The following is a 19,065-nucleotide window of genomic DNA, read 5'->3' as shown; positions in this document are numbered from 1 at the left end:
GCACAAGCAGGGGGAGCGGCAGGCAGAGGGAGAAGCAGGCTCCCCGCTGAGCAGGGAGCCCGATGCGGGGCTCCATCCCAGGACCCTGGGATCATGACCTGAGCCAAAGGCAGACGCTTAACTGACTGAGCCACCCAGGCAGCCTGCCACCCCTCTTCTTTTCATCACTCCTCCCTCCCTCCTCTTTCTGTTGTTCCTTCTCTTCATCCTCTCCTGCCCAGTCCATCGTCCTCCACACCACCATCGCCAACATTTATTGTGTATTTACTGTGCATCAGACACTGTTCCAAGAATGCCGCATATACTCATTCTCACACACACCCTAGGAAGGATTCCATTAGCGCCATTTAAGGTAGTTTCATCCAAGAGCTCTCTCTACTTGCTGGGCACCAGATGTCCTCTAGATACCACCCATTGGAACCACAGAAGGGTTTCCCTGCCCTTAGGGAAGCCTGGGGGTGGGGGAGGCATGCCCATGAGCCTACCATGACTCAGGGACCAAGGTAGTGGAGCAGGGTAGAGTGGTGGGCAGATCTCAGGCTTTATAGCCTAGAGCAAATGCTACCATATCTCCACCCACAACCCTTGGACAATCATGCATTCCAGATGACTTCCAATTGTCACGGTCTGCATCTCTGCGCCTGAGGGTGTTTGTTCCCCAATCTAGGCATTCAACCAATGGCTCTCGGGTATTGGTGTATAAATACCCCAGCTCCCTCAGCTCTTGAGTGGGCTAATTTGGGGTCATGAGTTTTGTGCTTTTTCTTTTGGAGAGTAAATCATAATTGCCATTGTACTAGCTGATATAATAATGTATACTTTTTTGGCTGCCTCCCCTCTCCCGGATTACTTTCCATGACCCAATACACTATTTGCACTTGAATTATTGTCTCAGGGTCTCCTGAGTTAGGAAAACCTAACTAAGGCAGACTCTAAACCAGACCTCGTTTGAATTCCAGCTCCAGTACTTTCTTTCTATATGATCTTTGAAAAGCTTTCACTCTCTGGAAAGGGGGAAAGCTGGTGCAGGGCTTAGACATTATTATATATATAAAGTTCTGGTGCCCAACCCTTCAAGAAATGGCCATTCTTACTGTTACTCTTTACTGAAGGAAGTGCTGTTGTTCTATGGTCAACTGTTCCTATTCCTTTTTTTTTTTTTAAGATTTTTATTCATTTATTTGAGAGAGAGAGAGAGATAGTGATAGAGAGAACATGAGCAGGGTAGAGCGACAGAGAGAGAGAGGGAGAATCAGACTCCTCACTGAGCAGGGAGCCCAACACGGGGCTGGATCCCAGGACCCCAGGATCATGACCTGAGCCTGACTGAGCCACCCAGGTGCCCCACTGTTTCTATTCCTGAACAACTGTAAAACAGGGCGCCTGGGTGGCTCAGTCGGTTAAGCGACTGCCTTCAGCTCAGGTCATGATCCTGGAGTCCCGGGATCGAGTCCCGCATCGGGCTCCCTGCTCAGCAGGGAGTCTGCTTCTCTCTCTGACCCTCCCCCCTCTCATGCTCTCTCTCTCATAAATAAATAAAATCTTTAAAAAAAAAAAAAACTGTAAAACATCTTTTCCTTCCTCATTAACACTTCTGGAAACTCTAACCTCAAAGGCTTAAAGCTGACTGCTCTCCAGCCTAGGTCTAAGAAAGCTAACAGCAAATGTGACCTAGTGTAAAGACCTGATGTAGTTCCTCAGAGTTCAAGTTCTACTTCAAAGAAATAATTGCAAGTAATTTTCTGAGAATGAGTTTTGTCAAATTGTTCTACCCACTTGCTAACTTAGAGATGCTAATTCCTTCCCTGGGTAGAGTGCTCTAATGTTGTCAGAACATTGCCGTCCAACATTTATAATTGCATCTGATTCTCACGTCCAATCCTTGTGTCAGGATAGGATAGGTTGTGCTCCCTCATGAACCCCCACAATCTCGGTGGATTAACACAACAAATATGTATTTCTTGCTTGCTCTCTCATGAGTCAGCTGGGAGATCTACCCCCCTGACATCTCTGTAGGATCTACACTGAGAGTGGCCATCATGGAACATGGCTGCTCATTGTGGCAGAGGAAGAGAGCATTCAGGAGTGTTCCACTCTAGCAAGTCAATGTTGCGCTCCAAAGTAACACTCTCATTTCCTCTCACAATTCACAGGCAGGATCTGGTCACGTGGTTGATCCTATCAGACACCGGAAGGCAGGCAACAAGAAATTGTTGAATAGATGTGGGGACCACCACCACATTATTTTACCCATTGTATTATGGAAAATATGAGAAATGGCAAGTTTCAGTGCTTTCTTAGAGTCCCCCAGAGAGTGTGGGCCTAGGGTTGTGGTGTGGTTCCTTCTCCCTGAGATGCCTAAAGAAGACTATATTAGGAGGCAACGTGGGTCTGGTTTCTCTCCTATCTCTCTGAAGCTCAACAAACCTGAATCGTCTTTGTAATGGTCCTACCTACTGGCAATCTCAAGGTCAAGGACTGAATGGTCAAAGAAACTGAATTACTGGAAGAATTTAGGGATCAAGTGGTAAAGGGATTTTTTTCTAAAGCAGTAGATTGTGTAAAGAAAGCGGCCCTTCCCTCTAGCCTACCACCTTATCCCCAGAACCAGGTAGAACTCTCCAACCAGTGGAATTGTAAAGCACTCAGTCCTTATCACTAATATGTGGTGTTTTTCTCTGAAGTCTTGAAGCTTCTACCCAGTAGTGTCCTGGAGCCTGCTCATATCAGCCTCCAGGAACCAGCTGCGAGCATCTTTTCCCAGCACCACATTTAGGAATATCACAGTGGTGCCTTGAAATTGGCCATGGTAGGAATATTTATACCACAGAAATTGGGAAATCAGGGCCTTTTTTCTCCCAGAGAGCTGGTTGGTAACTGTGTACATGTCTCCATGCTCAATCCTTCACATACAATTGGCTTTTCCTTCATCTTCTTGCCCACCACATGGGCATGCATGGATTCTTGAAGACTGGAGAGCTTCTCTGAGGAGAGACACTGTCTTGTCCCTTTTTAAAATTCTTCCCTTGCCCGACACACACTTATATGGCCTGTACTATTTGCCAGTCATCGTTCTAATTACTTACATGTATAAAGTCTCTAATCCCTGTGAGGAAGGCACTATTATTTTACAGATGAACAAATGGAGGCACAGAGAGGGTAGGTAACTTTCCCAGGTCACGCAACCAGGATTTGAACCCAGGTGGTCCAGCTCAAGCATCTGTACTTACAACAACCACACGCTACTGCCTCCCTCACAGAGCACATTATAGAAGAACAGGAAGATTTTGATTCATTAAAAAATGACATTAAACACCATTTTTCTGAATCTACAATGCGAATTATGCCTGGCAAGGTAAAGTAGATTTTTTCATTTAATATTCATTCATTGGACACTGGCTGTCTGCTAGGCTCTGTGCTAAGCGATGACAAGAATACAAGGATGACAGTAATAGGAGGTACCATTTACTGCACTCTTATGAAACAGGCCCTGTGGCAGGTGCTGAGGGCCTACAAAGATGATGATGACGACTGATAGGAGGACAGCACTAAAAGTTACATTACCTGAAGCCTTGATGTGTGCATCACACCGTGCTGTGTGTCATTACATTTCAATTTTGCCACACCTTGTGAGACAAATATTTTTCATTTTGTGCCCATTTTACAGGTGAGGAAACTGAGGCCCAGGGAGGTGTCAGAAGCCACACAGCACGTCAAAGAGCTCACAATGCAGGCTGCTCCTCTATAGTCTGTCTATCAGGCAGTAGAGGTAGGGGTTTCCCTCCATCACCTTCACTCACACCACAGCCAGGGTGTTCCATCTGTCTTCCAACTCAATTCTGAAAGTTTCCTTTTTGACATTTCAGGACAGCTCTGATGTTGTCAGTCCAACATCTTGAATATATAGTGAGAGGAAGTCCAGTAAACCAAAGACAAAAGATTTCTCCAAGCAGTTTGTAGGAAACATGAGTCACTGGCATTCCGAAGAAGCCTATAACAAGCATAGATGAGCATGATATTCATCAAGTTCAACACATGGTGCCACTGAGACCAGAAACTCATTACGTGCTCAGTAGGGAGCTGAAAACCAAAGTATGGACCTCTTCTTCCCATATACACCCGACTTTGTAATTAGAACCTCCTATGGGAACATTTTCAGTATGAACACAACTTTGAACTTGGAATTATCAAAGTTAACTTTGAAATCAAATGTCCCTATCAAATAGTGGGATAAACGTTTAAACAAATATGCTAGAACTTGAACTATTTGAATGTTTTTATCTTTAAAAATGATACCGTAGAAGGTTATTCTCTTGTTTAATAGTGTTAGCACTTAAAAATATCGATAGCCTTATTTTTGGATTTGTTTTCTGGTTCAATCTAGGAAACACACAGAAAATGCAACCCGGTGTGTGCGCACCCACACGCGCATGTGCGCACGCGTGTGTGTTACGATGCAGTCCATATTTCTGGTTCTCTTTAATAGCTCACGTTACTGAGTATGTTTGGTTCCAAATGACTTTATGCTCTTTCTAAAAACAAACTTTACCTGCCATCAATATTGTAACCACTAAGGGAGAGCCAAAAGAATATGCCCTGGGCTCTGCAGGGCAATTTCAAAAGAACAGTCCCCCAAATGACCTGAGGGAGAACTTCATTAAATATTCAAGCTGAATACCTTGAGGATAAACATTCTCATTTGAGCTTAAATATACTCAGTAGTAGGATTTTTAAAAAGCGTTTTCAGTCTTACTACTTTCAAAAAGATTTAAGATTTAAAGCAGTCATTGACCACTTAAATCGTCACATCAGTTTATCCTAAGACTTCATATGACCAAGTTTCAGGGTAATACTTGTTTGAATGTGAAGGAAAAAAATTAAGTTTTATGTTGAAGGATGTGAAAAGGAAATCTTGGAAGAAAAAGATCATAAAAATTCTTTATTGAAATATAGATTTAACATAATAAGATATGACAAACAACTGGGATAAGGCAAAATTATTTTCAATCCTTACCGTATGTTATAGAGCAGAATAGAGACAAATGCAGTGTAAAAAGACTGCAGGGACAAGGACAAGTGCCGGCGAGGCTGTGGAGAAGCTGGAGCATTGCTGATGAGAATGTGAAATGGCACAGCTACTTTGGGAAATACTTGGCTGTTCTTAAATAGGGCTGCCTGGGTGGCTCAGTCGTTAAGCGTCTGCCTTCAGCTCAGGTCATGATCCCGGCGTCCTGGGACCGAGCCCCGCATCGGGCTCCCTGCTCGGCGGGAAGCCTGCTTCTCCCTCTCCCACTCCCCCTGCTTGTGTTCCCTCTCTCGCTGTGTCTCTCTCTGTCAAATAAATAAATAAAATCTTAAAAAAAAAAAAGTTAAGCATAAATTTGGGGCACCTGGGTGGCTCAGTCGGTGAAGTGTCTTGATTTCGGTTCAGGTCAAGATCTCAGGGTTGTGGGATCGAGCCCCACGTCTGGCTCTGAGCTCAGCGGGAAGCCTGCTTCAGATTCTCCCTCTCCCTCTGCCTCTCCTCCCACTCTCTGTCTCTCTCTCAAATAAATAAATATTTTTTTTAAAAAGTTAAGCATAAATTTACTATATACCAGCCACTCCACTCCCAGGTATCTACTCAAGAGAAATAAAAATATATATCTACACAAAGACATGTATGTGAATGTTCATAGCAGCTTTATTCATAATAGTCAAAAGGTAGAACAACCCAAATGCCCATCAGTGGATGAATGGATAAGCAAAATGTGTTGTACCCATCAATGGGCTACTATTCGGCCATGAAAAGAAATGAAGTGCTGATATATGCTACAGCATGGCTAAACCTTGAAAACATTACACTAAGTAAAAAGAACCAGTCACAAAAAATTGTTTATTGTATGATTTCCTTTATATGAAACATCTGGAATGGGGATATTCATAGAGGCAGAAAGTAAATTCGTGTTTGCCCAGGACTAGAAGTAGGAATGAGGAATGACTGCAGGAAATGTCTTTTGTGGTGATGGAAATGTTCCAAATCTAGACTGGAGTGAGGTTTGCACCACTCTGTAAATTTACTAAAAAGTCACTGAATTGTGTACCACTTGAATGAATCAATGGGTTCTCAATCACACCTCAATAACACTATTAAAAATAGGGGCACCTGGGTGGCTCAGTCGTTAAGCATCTGCCTTCGGCTCAGGTCACGATCCCAGGGTCCTGGGATCGAGCCCCGCATAGGGCTCCCTGCTCAGTGGGAAGCCTACTTCTCCCTCTCCCATTCCCCCTGCTTGTGTTCCCTCTCTCGCTGTGTCTCTCTCTGTCAAATAAATAAATAAAATCTTTTAAAAAAAGAAAATATTTTAATTAAAACAAAACACTGTTAAAAATAAACACTGGAATTAATGACTTTACCTTCTATATATTTCTGGTTCCCAAACTTAAATTTAATGTAAAAATAACAGAGGGATGTTAGATATGATTACATAAAAACGTAGAGGTGTTACACATCAAAACACAAAATAGAAACAGAAGAATAAATTGACAATATTTACCATATATAAGACAGAAACGACACAATTAGTATATAAAGTTTGCATACAAATCTATGAGAACAAAGTAGTGAGATCCCAATTATAAGTGGGGTAAAGGATACCAACAGACTACTTCACCCCTTCTTTGAAAAATGACTAATAAACATTAGAAAAATATATCTGACCCTAAGAATAAGCAGAAGAATGTACATTTAAAAAGCTATAATTTTCACCAATTAAAGTAGCAAGTTGTTTTGGATAAAAGATTCCATACTGGCCTAGGTACAGTGAGACAAACTCTTGTGTGCTCTCTTGCCGTAAATATAAATAAAGACACCTTTTCAGCAAAACAATTTGGTTGTTTGTCTCAGAAGCCTGAAAAAAAATCTATAACTTTTGACTAAATAATTCTACTATAATTATAGGGTGCTAGCTTGAGAAACTAATTTAAGATGCAGAAAAAAACTTCATGTACAAAGATGTCCAACTAAGTACTATTTATAATAATAAGAAAAAACAACCTGAAATAGAATATGTAAGTAAACTATTCTACATTCATACAATGAAATACTATGTCACCATTAAAATTACTTTCGAAGACTTGATAACATGGGGACATATTTGAGTCATCATGTTCTGTGGGAAAAAAAACCCCATCAGTATACAAATTGTTAATGGGGAAAAAAAAAATCACATTAGGATATCATCTCAATTAGTAAAAAATGTATGGAAAAAAGACTGGAAGGAAATATACTAAAATATTAACTGTTACCACCTCTAAGTGGGATTTTCAAATATGTATCATAACAATACTTTCAAAGTTTTTAGAAAACATAATTTCATGGTGTTTATTAAAAGGAAATCCTCAAAGCAAAAGACCAAAGGCAGGTACCCCAGAATAGTTCACTGCCTATGGTTTGAAGGTCATCATAACCTTGTGTATCAAAAACTCGTACTGGATTAACCCCCAATGATTTAGTGTCATATGTTAAACTTTAATTCACCGGACAGATGCTGTATTGCCTATTATTCACATGTTCTTTAAACCCACTAACTGCTAGGTTGGCAGCATGAGCTGGTTTTGCAAGGAAAAAGTTAGCAAGCCATCTCCCAGCTGGGGCTGTCCACCAACACTCATGGCGTTATTTGTCGCATTTGACGATGGCCCAACAGAGCAATCACTGTCTACAGTATGTCAAAAGGAACCATGCAATTAAGTCAATCCAGGCCCAAAGTCAGTGAATTCAGTGAGACGAATAAGGTTAAAAAAAAAAAAAAAAAAAGTCAGTTGGTATCACATGAAGCAAAACTGATTGATTGACTGAACTTCTCACTTTCCAACTGATTTGCATAGTATTCTGAGCAGTCCAACCTGCAGCTGTTTCCGCTATACTCTCTCACTAGAGCTAATAATAAATTTTTAAAAATCTGCGATACAATTCTTCAAGGTACCATGGTTTCCATTTTGACAGGCAACCTCCCGCGGCACAGCCTACATGAACTGCAGGAGCTGGGAGGCATCCAGCCTTATGCCAGAGCAGAAATTCGGAGGAAAGCAAGTCCTTCGTATCTGACTTCTAAAGAAAAAGCAAAAGGAGCCTCTTCTAACAAGAGCTACCCTGCTGAAATCAACCCTAATTCCCAGAGCTTCTTCCCATTTCATATTTACGAACAGCTTTTACAGCCTCAGTGGCTACAACAGGTTCCTTGGACTGTTGTGTTACTGTTGTCTTCCCTCTTGTTTGTCCTCTCTGTGTATGGATACTCATCAGGCTAGAAATATCTGTTCTATTAACCCCTGCAAAGGAGAGAAGGCACCCCACCAGCCCAGCGTGGACGGAAAGTACTACCTCGGAGGTAAGGAGCCCCAGGTCTGGTCTCAGGGATTTCACTGGCAGCGAAACCTTGGGTAAGCCTCTCTGCTGCACAGCTGTGCACTGCACCAAAAAATGGAAAGTTTGAAAAGTGTCATATTCAAGAATCTGGTAAACCATGGGGCACCTGGGTGGCTCAGTCCTTAAGCGTCTGCCTTCGGCTCAGATCATGATCCCAGGGTCCTGGGATCGAGCCCCGCATCAGGTTCCCTGCTCCACGGGAAGCCTGCTTCTCCCTCTCCCCCTCCCTCTGCTTGTGTTCCCTCTCTCGCTGTGTCTCTCTCTGTCAAAGAAATAAATAAAATCTTAAAAAAAAAAAAAAAGGAATCTGGTAAACCAGATCCTCTGAAATCCTTCCCTAAAATGCAAAATAAAATAAAGAAACATCATTTAGTTGAAATGCATAGCTAAGCTCACAAGAAAGTAAGGGGAATCCTCAGAAGACCAAAAAAAATGAAGTGAGAGCAAGAAATCAGAATTTTTTAAAAGTGGTGAAGCCAAGGTTGCCAGAGGAAATTTGCTGATAATCACTGCTCAGGAAGACAGAAACGAGGTCTCGGGCCTTTAAAAGGTATCAGGTCAAAAAGCAGACGCTCTCTTCTGCCATCCTAACTCCATGAATTAAGTTAAATCTCCAAAGGGCTACCTACACCTTCAGGAAAAGGGGGAGTGACAGCAAAAGCAAGAACAAAACTGTCGCATGAAGGCAGAGCTATGGCTCCAGGTGAAAGGGAAAGTAGTCTCCCCTGAGAATGTGTCACTTAAGGCCAACCTGCATGCATTTTGTCATCCATCACATATTTATTGAACACCTACTATGTGCCGGGCTGTGAGCTAGATGTTGAAAATACAGCAATGGACAAAACAGGTCAGCTCTGCCTTGAAGGAGATTATATTCTAACTGTGGAAGACAGACAGTAAAAAAAAAAAAAAAAAAAAAATATATATATATATATATATATATATATATATATATAAATCAGGTGATGATGAATGCTAAGAAGAAAAATAAATAAGGGTGAGGATGATAATAAGTGACTGGATAGGAGTAGAATTTTCTACAGTTTGGTGAAGGAAGGACTCTGGTGACATAACATCTAAGCAAGACTTGAAAGGAGTGAGGGAGTGATCGGGCAGTGGCTAAAGGGAAGTGCTTTCCAAGAAGAGGGGACCAAAAAGGTAAGAGCTCCTAAACCAGGGCTGTCTGAGCAAAAGAAGAGCACAGAAGATAGAGTCCTAGAGACAGTGGGGGGCCAGACCAGAGAGCATCCTGTGGGCCATATGGTGACTTGGAATTGGTTCTAAAGAGCTAAGGAGATGATGAAGGTTGAGTTAACATTCAGAAGGCTTACTCGGAGTGTTGTTGGGGGAACAGACCATAGGGGAGCAAGAGCAGAAGCCAGAGAGCCAGTTAATACAACAGGCCCAGCAAGAAGTGATGGTGGCCTAGACAACTTCGTGCGATGGTCTGAGTGTTTGTATCACCCCAAAATGCACATGTTGAAATCCTAACTCCCAAAGATGACGGTATTAGAAGGTGGAGCCTTTGGGAGAAACTCATGAATGGAATCAGTATGCCTATAAAAGAGACCCCACAGAGCTCCCTAAGCCCCTTTTCCCATGTGAACGCACAGCCAGAAGATACGAGCCATGAACCAGGAGGAGGGCTGGTTCGCAGAAAGTAACCATGCTGGTGCCTTGGTTTTGGACTTCCAGGCTCCACAACTGTTGAGCAAGACATTTCCATTCTTTATAAGCCACCCGATCTATCGAAGTTTGCTAAAGTCACCCGAGCAGACTAAGACAATTGGCATAATGGAGATGGCAAAAACGGCCACCAGGATGTCCTGATGGACTGGAAGTGCCTTGCAAGAGAGAGAGGATCAAATGTGATTTTAAGACTTGTGGCCTGATTCACTGGAAGAAGGGGGGTTGGCTTTCCTGAGATGGGGAAGGGTGGGGAGGGACAGGTGGAAGACTGGTGGAGATTGCCTGGCCAGGTGTGGGTGTACTCGGCTTGACATCCCATGAGACCTACGATTGCAGATATGGTTGTTACGCCAGGAATTTTTGACAAAATAGACACGTTTCCAAAAAAGGTCTAACCTTCCAACTCTGATTTAAGAAGAAACCTGGCTATTCTTATAAGCTTGAAATAAATTTAATCAGGGGTTGTGGGTTTTGTCTTCCCACAAAGAAAACTTCAGTAAATTCTAACCAACATTCAAAGATCACAGCATTGCCATTCTTGTTATGTAAACTCTTAAGAGGAGAAAGGGAAAGAGAAGGACAGGAAGAGGGAGAAAGAGATGAGGGGGAGGAAGATGAGGGAGGAGGAAAGAAGGAACATCCCAATTAATGTCATAAAGCTAATGTATCAAATTGAGAATCATACAAGAAAAATTACACAACAGTCATCTGTGAATATAAATGCAACAATTCTAAATCACATATTAGCAAACCAAATCTACCAGTGTATGAAATGTAAAATACAGGACGCCTGGGTGGCTCAGTCAGTTAAGTGTCTGCCTTTGGCTCAGGTCATGACCCCAGAGTCCCAGGATTGAGCCCTGCCTGCAACAGGCTCCCTGCATCAGGCTCCCTGCATCAGGCTCCCCACTCAGCAGGGAGTCTGCTTCTCCTTCTGCCCCTCCTCCCTGCTCCTGCGCGCTCTCTCTCTCTCTCTAATAAATAAAATCTTAAAAAAAAGAAAAGTAAAATACATATGATCAAGATTAGTTTAATACTAGAAAACCTTTTACTTTAACTTACCTCAAATTAAAGGTTATGAGTAGGCCTTTCACCACCAAGGAATTACAAATGGTGAGTGGGATGGTGAATCCGTAAATATGTGGGAGATGTTCAAACTCATTAGCAAATTGAAGAGATATTATTTTAAACACACCAATCTGACAAAAAAATTTTTTAAGCCGACGATACCAAGGGTAAGCAATGACCAACCCAAGAACAATAAATTAACCATAAGCAAATAACAAGCCCTAGCACCTAGATTGTTGCTTCTTATAACTTTTTCCAGGATTCTGGAGAGATGGCTGATTCCAGGTCCATGACATGCAACGAATCTGGCATTTCTTGTCATACCAGAAAATTAGGAAGCTGCTGAAGAGTGTTACAGATGAGTCAAAAAGACATATAGACCAACTTAAAGAGACGCTCCCACTGGCCAGAGATGCGACAGTTGAGCATCAATAAGTTTAATAACTGCAATGGACTGAAATATTAAACATATTTCAAATGCGGTAAATAATAATTTTAAAAACTCACTGGTTTTATCTAGAAGATGTTGGAAATCAATTTGTTATTATGAAAACTAGTAAATAAGGGGAAAGCATCAGGCCAACTGAATCTGTTTACAAACTATATCTTAGGATACCAAATGGTTGATGAGGAAAAGGATTTCTTTTTTTTTTAAGATTTTATTTATTTTGAGACAGAGAGAACATAAGTGGAAGCAGAGGCAGAGAGAGAGAGAATCTTAAGCAGACTCCACGCTAAGTGCAGAGCCCAACTTGGGGCTTAATCTCACCACCCTGAGATCACGACCTAAGCCAAAATCAAGAATCAGACTCTTAACAGACTGAGCCACCCAGGTGCCCGTCTTTCTTTCTTTCTTTCCTTCTTTCTCTTTCTTTCTTTCTTTCTTTTTAAGATTTATCTATCTTTTAGAGCGAGGGAGAGAGGGAGTGGGGGGAGGGGCAGAGGGAGAGAATCTCAAGCAGACTCCACTCTGAGCACAAGCCTGACTCAGGGCTCAATCCCATGACCCATGAGATCATGCATGACCTGAGCTAAAACCAATAGTTGGGCGCTTAACCAACTGAGCCACCCAGGCGCTTCGAAAAGGATTTCCTTATAGAAGTATCCCAGCTAATAAATGAAGTGGGGGTGATAGAATTTTAATATTTTAATGCCAGAATTAAATAATGAATCTGGACAATAATCATTAATGGCTGTTGCTAACACCATAAAGAACAGTTAACCAGATATTATATGCTTCCTGATGGATGAAGTACACCACATTATCTGAAGTATTCTTGTCAGAAAATTAAAGCTAAATACGATCAGTTCTCTAGATCTTTCCACCAATTTACAGGAAACAGAGGGTTCAGTGGAAGAAGTTGGTTGACATATTGGAACATAACTGCAAAATCTAGACCGTGGGAAGGTATACGGAATAAAAGACCTGGTTTCTTCAACAAGGAAAACCATGCAGAACATAATTAGAGGTGGATACCAAAGGTAAGCCAGACTGCGCAGTACACAAAACCCTCACACACTGCTTGTGGGAGTGTTAACTGACACAATCACTTTGGTCAATAACTAGTCAATATCAGGGCACTCAGTGCTGCATAGATCCTACCAAGTAGATGCTCGCCTTCTAGCTTCAGACCCTGGAGAAACTCTTGCCTGGGGGCACTACAAGACAGTATGCGAGTGTTCATAATGACAGCATTTGAATAGTAAGAACCCCCTACCCAAATGTCCAGCAATCACAATAACAAAAGTAAAATGTGGTGTATTCATAAAAAGGAATAACACATTTCGGTAAAAAATGAATAAACAGAGCTACCTGCGTCAACATGGATAACTCTCACATCATGTTGCATATTTTTGAAGAATACATACAGAATAATACAATTTCTACAAAGTTCAAAAACTCATAAACCTAAACAACATATTGTTCAGGATCATAAGTGGTCTGATGGGCTTCAAAGGCCTGATGTAGGTTGGGCAGATCTATAGGTAGTAAAACCATATAGAAAAACAAAGGAGCACTAAAAACAAAATTCAGCCAAGGGTTTGCCTGAAGGACAAGAGAATGTGTGGGGCTCGGTTACAGAACAGAAACACAGCGCCTTCAACAGCACGATGTCTTCAAGTGGTTGTGGACATATGGGGGTTACATTATTCTTTATAACATATACACATGTATATTTATGTTCTTCTATGTATATGCTCCATTTCTAAGTTTGTTAAAGAGAGTGAACCAAATGACTAGAACCTTTTCTATCACTTAAAATTCAACCCATGTGACATTTCCCTCACAAGCCCATTGGGAAAAATAATAGTAATTTTCTCATAGAATGTGGTGAAGATGAAATTAATTAGTGCACATCAAGTGCTTGGCTTAGAGCCAGGCATATTATTAAGTGCTCAGTAAATGTAACTAGTACCATTATCTTCTTACTCACCACCAGCACTGCCTGGAGAGCACACCTTTAAGTATGATCAAGGACAGGAATTATTAAAATCGCTAACCAAGGAAGAAGTTATCAAAGAATATTTGGTATTGTTGCTTACAGCAAAGCGAGTGCCAGGCAGGGGACAACTTGGTCCTCCTCCCTCTGCCCCATGGCTGGCTTGGTTTTGACTGAAACCACAGGCTGAGCCCAAAGGCTTACAAAGAGTCATGATGAAGAACACTGAGAACACAGCACCACAGTTTTCCTCAACAGCCAAGTATTCTCAAGGAGCTTCGAGAAAGCTGTGTCCTCCTGCTTAAAGAATGTGATGACTTCATTCAAAACTGTCTGTTCAACCTGCCCCAGGCCTTTCAAGCCTGTCAGACAGACACACTCACCACCATGACTTGGTCTTCCTCGTTTGCTCTTGACCTGCATTTTCCCCAATCTTGTTTATATTGGACATGGAACCCTTGACTCCATGATTCCTGCTTCTGCCTCTCCTGAGGTCTTTTGGACTTGGGCCTGTTCTTAGTCTCCCTATCACTTACAGTATGGTCCTCCCCATCAAACAAAGCTTGTCTTGCCCTCTGGGGCTCCATCTTCTGGGAGGCACTGAATAGGAAAGCGTTCTCTGGTTCCAGGCACAATCCTGCCGGCTTTGGTAAGATGCTTTTGGTTGCAAGTAACAGAAACTCCAACCTAAAGACAGTATTGGTTCAATAACTAAAAACCACAGTAATAGGGTGAATGTCAGTGGCCCAATGGTGGTACCAAAGATATGGTTTCTTTTTATCTTCTCTTCTATGATAGCAGCTTCATCCTAAAGCTGACCCCCTGCATGTTAGCAAAATGGCTGGAAGCAGCTTTAGAGGCTACGTGTTTCTTCATTCATGTCTAGCAGGAAGGGGGAAGAAATCTCTCTCCCAGTAGCTGAGAAATGAGATGTCTTCTTTTCCAAAAGTCTCTAGAAAATCTTTCCTTTGGTTCATATGCCTGAATTGGGTTGTACGTCCTGAACTAAGTACTATGGCTAGGGGGATGGAATTTTCTGATTGAGGATTAGCTAATGAGAGTCTAAGGCTATGTTTTTGGAATGGTCGTCTCCTCTCCCAGAGCATGAGGGCTGGCAGAAGAGGTACAATTCCTCTGCTGTTCCACCCTCGTCCCCAGATCCATGCTCTGCTCTGTTCTACACCCTCAGGGACAAACTTGTCAGAATGCATTACACCAGCTGTCTTGCTCTCTAGTTTCTAGTTGCATTTGATCCTGGGAACACCAATGGAAGATCAGAAGGTGGGAGGGAAACAGGGTGGGGGTAACTATTTTCCCAGCTGCTCCTTGCCTTGCTGCATCTTGAGCAGAGGCTGTGTTCTTCTACAGGGACAACTCCTGTTGGGTGGCCCCCAACTTTTCCAGCGGCAGCTCTAGCCAGGCTCTGGTCCCCTGTTCCCTCCTTCATTCCATCAGCCACGGGGTGAAATGGCTCTCCAGCTCTCTGCTGTTGCCAGTCCCTTAGCCCTCCATCATCCTTTGTTGGCCCCCTTCCCACTGATGTCTCTGTAACTAGCCCCTTCACTAAACCCTGTGGTTGTGTCTTCTCTTACTACAACGATATCTGAGTGAAGATTGGGAAAACGTTACCAAGAGGAAGGGATAATGGATAACAGCAAATGCCCTCCGTTACCCACTGCTCCTGCCCTCCCCCCCACCCCCTCTCACACACTGATGGGAAACTAGAAAACTGCCCTTCATTGGTCTCTAACAGACCGTTTAGTATTCTAGCTTGTTATTCTGCTATGGATTACATACAATATCAATAATATTTTAAAACAGATACACACACAATAGGAGTCCTGTCTCTTTCTAGAGAAATGCTCTCGTCATTCCCTGAGAGTGAAGGACTTCCAGTTGCTTCATGAGCCCCACCTCAGGCAGAACAATGCTAAGATCTTTAGACCTGGTCTTTGTGCCAAAAATGGTGCCTGATTGCTCATAGCACAGTTCGATAATCAACGGGAAAACAGAAGACAGGAAAACAGGAGAGAGAGAGTGGACAAGGATTCTCAGAATGGAACAGGGCCCAAATGAATGAGTTATCCCACAAGAAATGCACACTTCACAAGCCTCCTGGCTATTTGACCCAGATCTCAGTGACAGTGGTGAGCGTCCCCTCATTATTGCCAACCCTTCTGCCACCTCCACATGCGGGCTCGCTGTGACCCTGGGGAGGAGATCTTGTGCCCACAGCAGGACTGAGGAGGTCAGGCCAAACCAGTTTTGGGGAGGGAGGCTTTGTATAGGAAAGGGGGTACAAGTTATGGGGTTGGGAGCCTGCTACACAGGAGAATTCCTACTGGGTAGAAAATATTGCAAGATGCCCACATACAATAGGGAAAAGTATGCTAAATGATGTGAAGAGATGGGCTCAGGACTGCAGAGAAATCCTATTCCAGAAAGTTACCCACCCTTACTCCTTCAGGAAAGAATGAGCCCTTGCAACTGGTCTAACTGGTTGTCAACTAAGATGAATTGAAGAGGAAAAATATTGGGCTTTGTCATGATGAATGTACATGTGAGTATGTGTAAGCAAGTGTGTGTGTGTGTGTGTGTGTGTGTAGATATGTGTGAGGTTCCCCACCACAGATAAGGTTCTCTTTTATCCTCTCACTCCTTTGTAATTTCATGCTTGTTCTTTACTGGGCGAGCCCCCCTACCTCCATTGGCCCCCATCTTGACAGCCGGGGAAGGACATGCACATCCACATAGGGGCGAGCACCTGGCACCCCGCCTCACCACAGCTGTTCCAACCACGTAAGAAGCACAGGGGTAACCGGCCATTCTCCATGAGAACAAAGGGCCAAGGATGCAGAGATAATTGTTATCAAAGGGATTCAACTTCCTGGATGACCTCATTCCGAAGATCTGCAGAGCCCAGATAAGCAACACAGGGCTCTGGCAGAGGGCCCCTCCAGGGAAAGACAAGGGACAGGAAGCTGACTTTCCATAGTCTGTACTGCCTTCCTTGACTGAGGGGCAGAGCACCTGTGGCCATCAAAAGTCATGACGCCTCATACCAGCTCCCGCCAGCTCCACAGGAAAGACAAGTGATGGTCACCTCACCCCCAGTGTACGGACTCCACCGAACCCATGAGGATCCCCTAGGGAGTTTTTCCTTCTGTGTCCCCAACCGTATCCATCTCTCATATTTTTATTCAAATGAATTTTATTCAAAAGAAGTTCATTCTTGAACTTCTTCTTTCATATCATCAGACTACACAGCATCAAAAATAGTAAGAATAGGTTACCAAACGGTACACTTCAGAATATAATTTCTGAGCCAAATGGCTATAGTTAGCAATTGAGAAAAATAAATGATGTTTCTAAGCATGTATTGATTCATCATCTCATCACCTCTTGAGCCCTTTCTCTGCCGGGGAGACAGAAAGAAAAAACACATTCCCTCTTCTGAAAGAGCTCACAGATTTGTTAGAAGTCACAGAGACTTCAACAAATGGTTATAGAAGTGCTGCAAAGTAATTTTATCCCTAGAAATCCTACTAACATCATATTAAATAATAAATAAGCCAGAAGACTCATCTGTCAAATCTTTGTTTTATATTGTTCAGTTTGACCACAGAATTTGTTAACATATTCAATACTCTCACCCCAAATCAACTGCCTTGTTCCAATAGAACTTTCTGCAGGGATGGAAAGGTTCTAAATCTGCGCTGTCCAAAGGCATAGCCATGAGCCACGTGTGGCTACTGAGGACTTGAAATATGACTGAGGAACTGAATTTTGAAATTTAATTAATTTAAATTTAAATAGTCAGCTGTGACTAGTGGTTACAAGGTTACTAACACAGGTCCACTAGATCTGGTCAGACGTACCAAAACCCGTGAACGTTAATCCACTGAGATTAAAATCCAGTAACACACCAGTGAGAATGGCCAATGAAGCACTAATGAGTCAACTGCCTGCCCACCTGGACTCACTCAGCCTTGAATGCCAGGAAGAGAATGAGCCTGTTACTCAGATGGGGCAGGAAAGGAGGTAGGAAGCGCAACCATAAGGTAATGCTAGGCGGCTAAAATGGAAGTAGCAGGCAGGAACAAACCAGAGCAAGTTTGGGGGCGGGGGGCAAAAATCAAGAGTCGGATGCTTAACCCACTGAGACACCCAGGTGCCCCCAGAGCTAATTTTTTTAACTGCTTTTCATACTTTACCTGGCCATCTCCAGTGTATCTTTTAAGATTGATACTCCCTGTTCCAAGAAAGCTCCCCCGACCTCCCCTTGCTGTTGGGTGCCTTTCCCTGCTTACCTCACTCATAGCCAGCATGATAATATATCCCACTGCCCCTGGAACTGTCCCAGTTTATGCTTGGCATCCCATGCAGTTTCTAGCATCTGTCCCACATGTTTATTTTTCTGTAAAATACTGTCCATGATGACTGCATCAACATATGTTGGGGTGAGTTTGGTAGGGGTCCACTTTGTACTTCTAGCTTCTACCAAGCTCTCGTCTGCAGATATGTAAGATGCATGGGCAGGAAACAGCGTCCTGACTTTAAAGGGTGCTTAAATCTGAAGACGACCGGCAACAACCTATCTCCTTTCCTGAACTTTTCCAGATGCAAACCAGAACAGATGATAATGAACATCTCCCTTTCAGGGACAGTATGCACTGCACTTGTTGCTGATACAATGAAGTATATTTCTGTAACTCCTGGTCTTGGGAGGTGGCGGAGATGTATTCAGCAGCACCGCTCCTGCCTGTTGTTTGGTGTGCCAGCCAGGTGTGGCTTGGCGGGTGCAGGGGCCTGGCAGATACGCTAAGCCACCAAGCTCCAGTCAGCGTAGTCTGGGACATAAGGGAAATTAGACACAAGGTGCCTGTGTAAAATATGCAGGAGTTAGAGACAATAAAGTATGTAATGAGTAATCTGAATGTTCTTGCTATAGAGGTTTTTCACTTATACTATGGCATAAAATTACATTTATTTTGGGGTGCCTGGGTGGCTCAGTCGGTTAAGCGGCTGCCATCAGCTCAGGTCATGATCCCAGGGTCCTGGGATCGAGCCCCGCATCAGGCTCCCTGCTCAGCGGGGAGCCTGCTTCTCCCTCTCCCTCTGCCTGCCCCCCCACAACTGCTTGTGCTCTCTTGCTCTCCCTATGTCAAATAAATAAAATCTTTTTTAAAAATTACATTTATTTTACTATTTTGTTAATACTTTTTTTGTTTGGCAATAAATGTTTGCAGCAGCAACTGAACAAAGAATGTACATGTTAAATGAAAAACGACTGAATTTCCATGTATTAAGAAAGTTGATGGGTATGTACATGCATACCATCTTTGATAACAGTTACCATCCACTCTTGGGTTCTGGTATCATCACTGACTGCATTAAAACCAGACACAAATCTACTGAAAGATTTCTAGCCTCTATTTCAGAAGTTAGAACTATTTT

The 19,065-nt window shown here is 42.9% G+C and overlaps 1 long non-coding RNA gene across 1 annotated transcript in view; it reads right to left on the bottom strand.

Annotated features, from left to right (window-relative positions):
• Positions 1 to 3,430: 3,430 nt before the first annotated feature.
• The window catches only part of LOC115939438 (uncharacterized), a 62,083-nt gene continuing 46,448 nt past the window's right edge, over positions 3,431 to 19,065 (bottom strand). Inside the window, exon 3 of the long non-coding RNA XR_014139043.1 lies at positions 3,431 to 3,991. This is a non-coding gene — a long non-coding RNA (uncharacterized LOC115939438). The remainder of the gene's footprint in view (positions 3,992 to 19,065) is intronic.

This window comes from Leptonychotes weddellii, chromosome 12 (genome assembly GCF_054177405.1).
Source record: "Leptonychotes weddellii isolate Sample4059 chromosome 12, ASM5417740v2, whole genome shotgun sequence".
Lineage (NCBI taxonomy): Eukaryota > Metazoa > Chordata > Mammalia > Carnivora > Phocidae > Leptonychotes > Leptonychotes weddellii.
The sequence above is the reverse complement of the archived record's forward strand: the minus strand, read 5'-3'. Positions and strand labels throughout refer to the sequence as shown.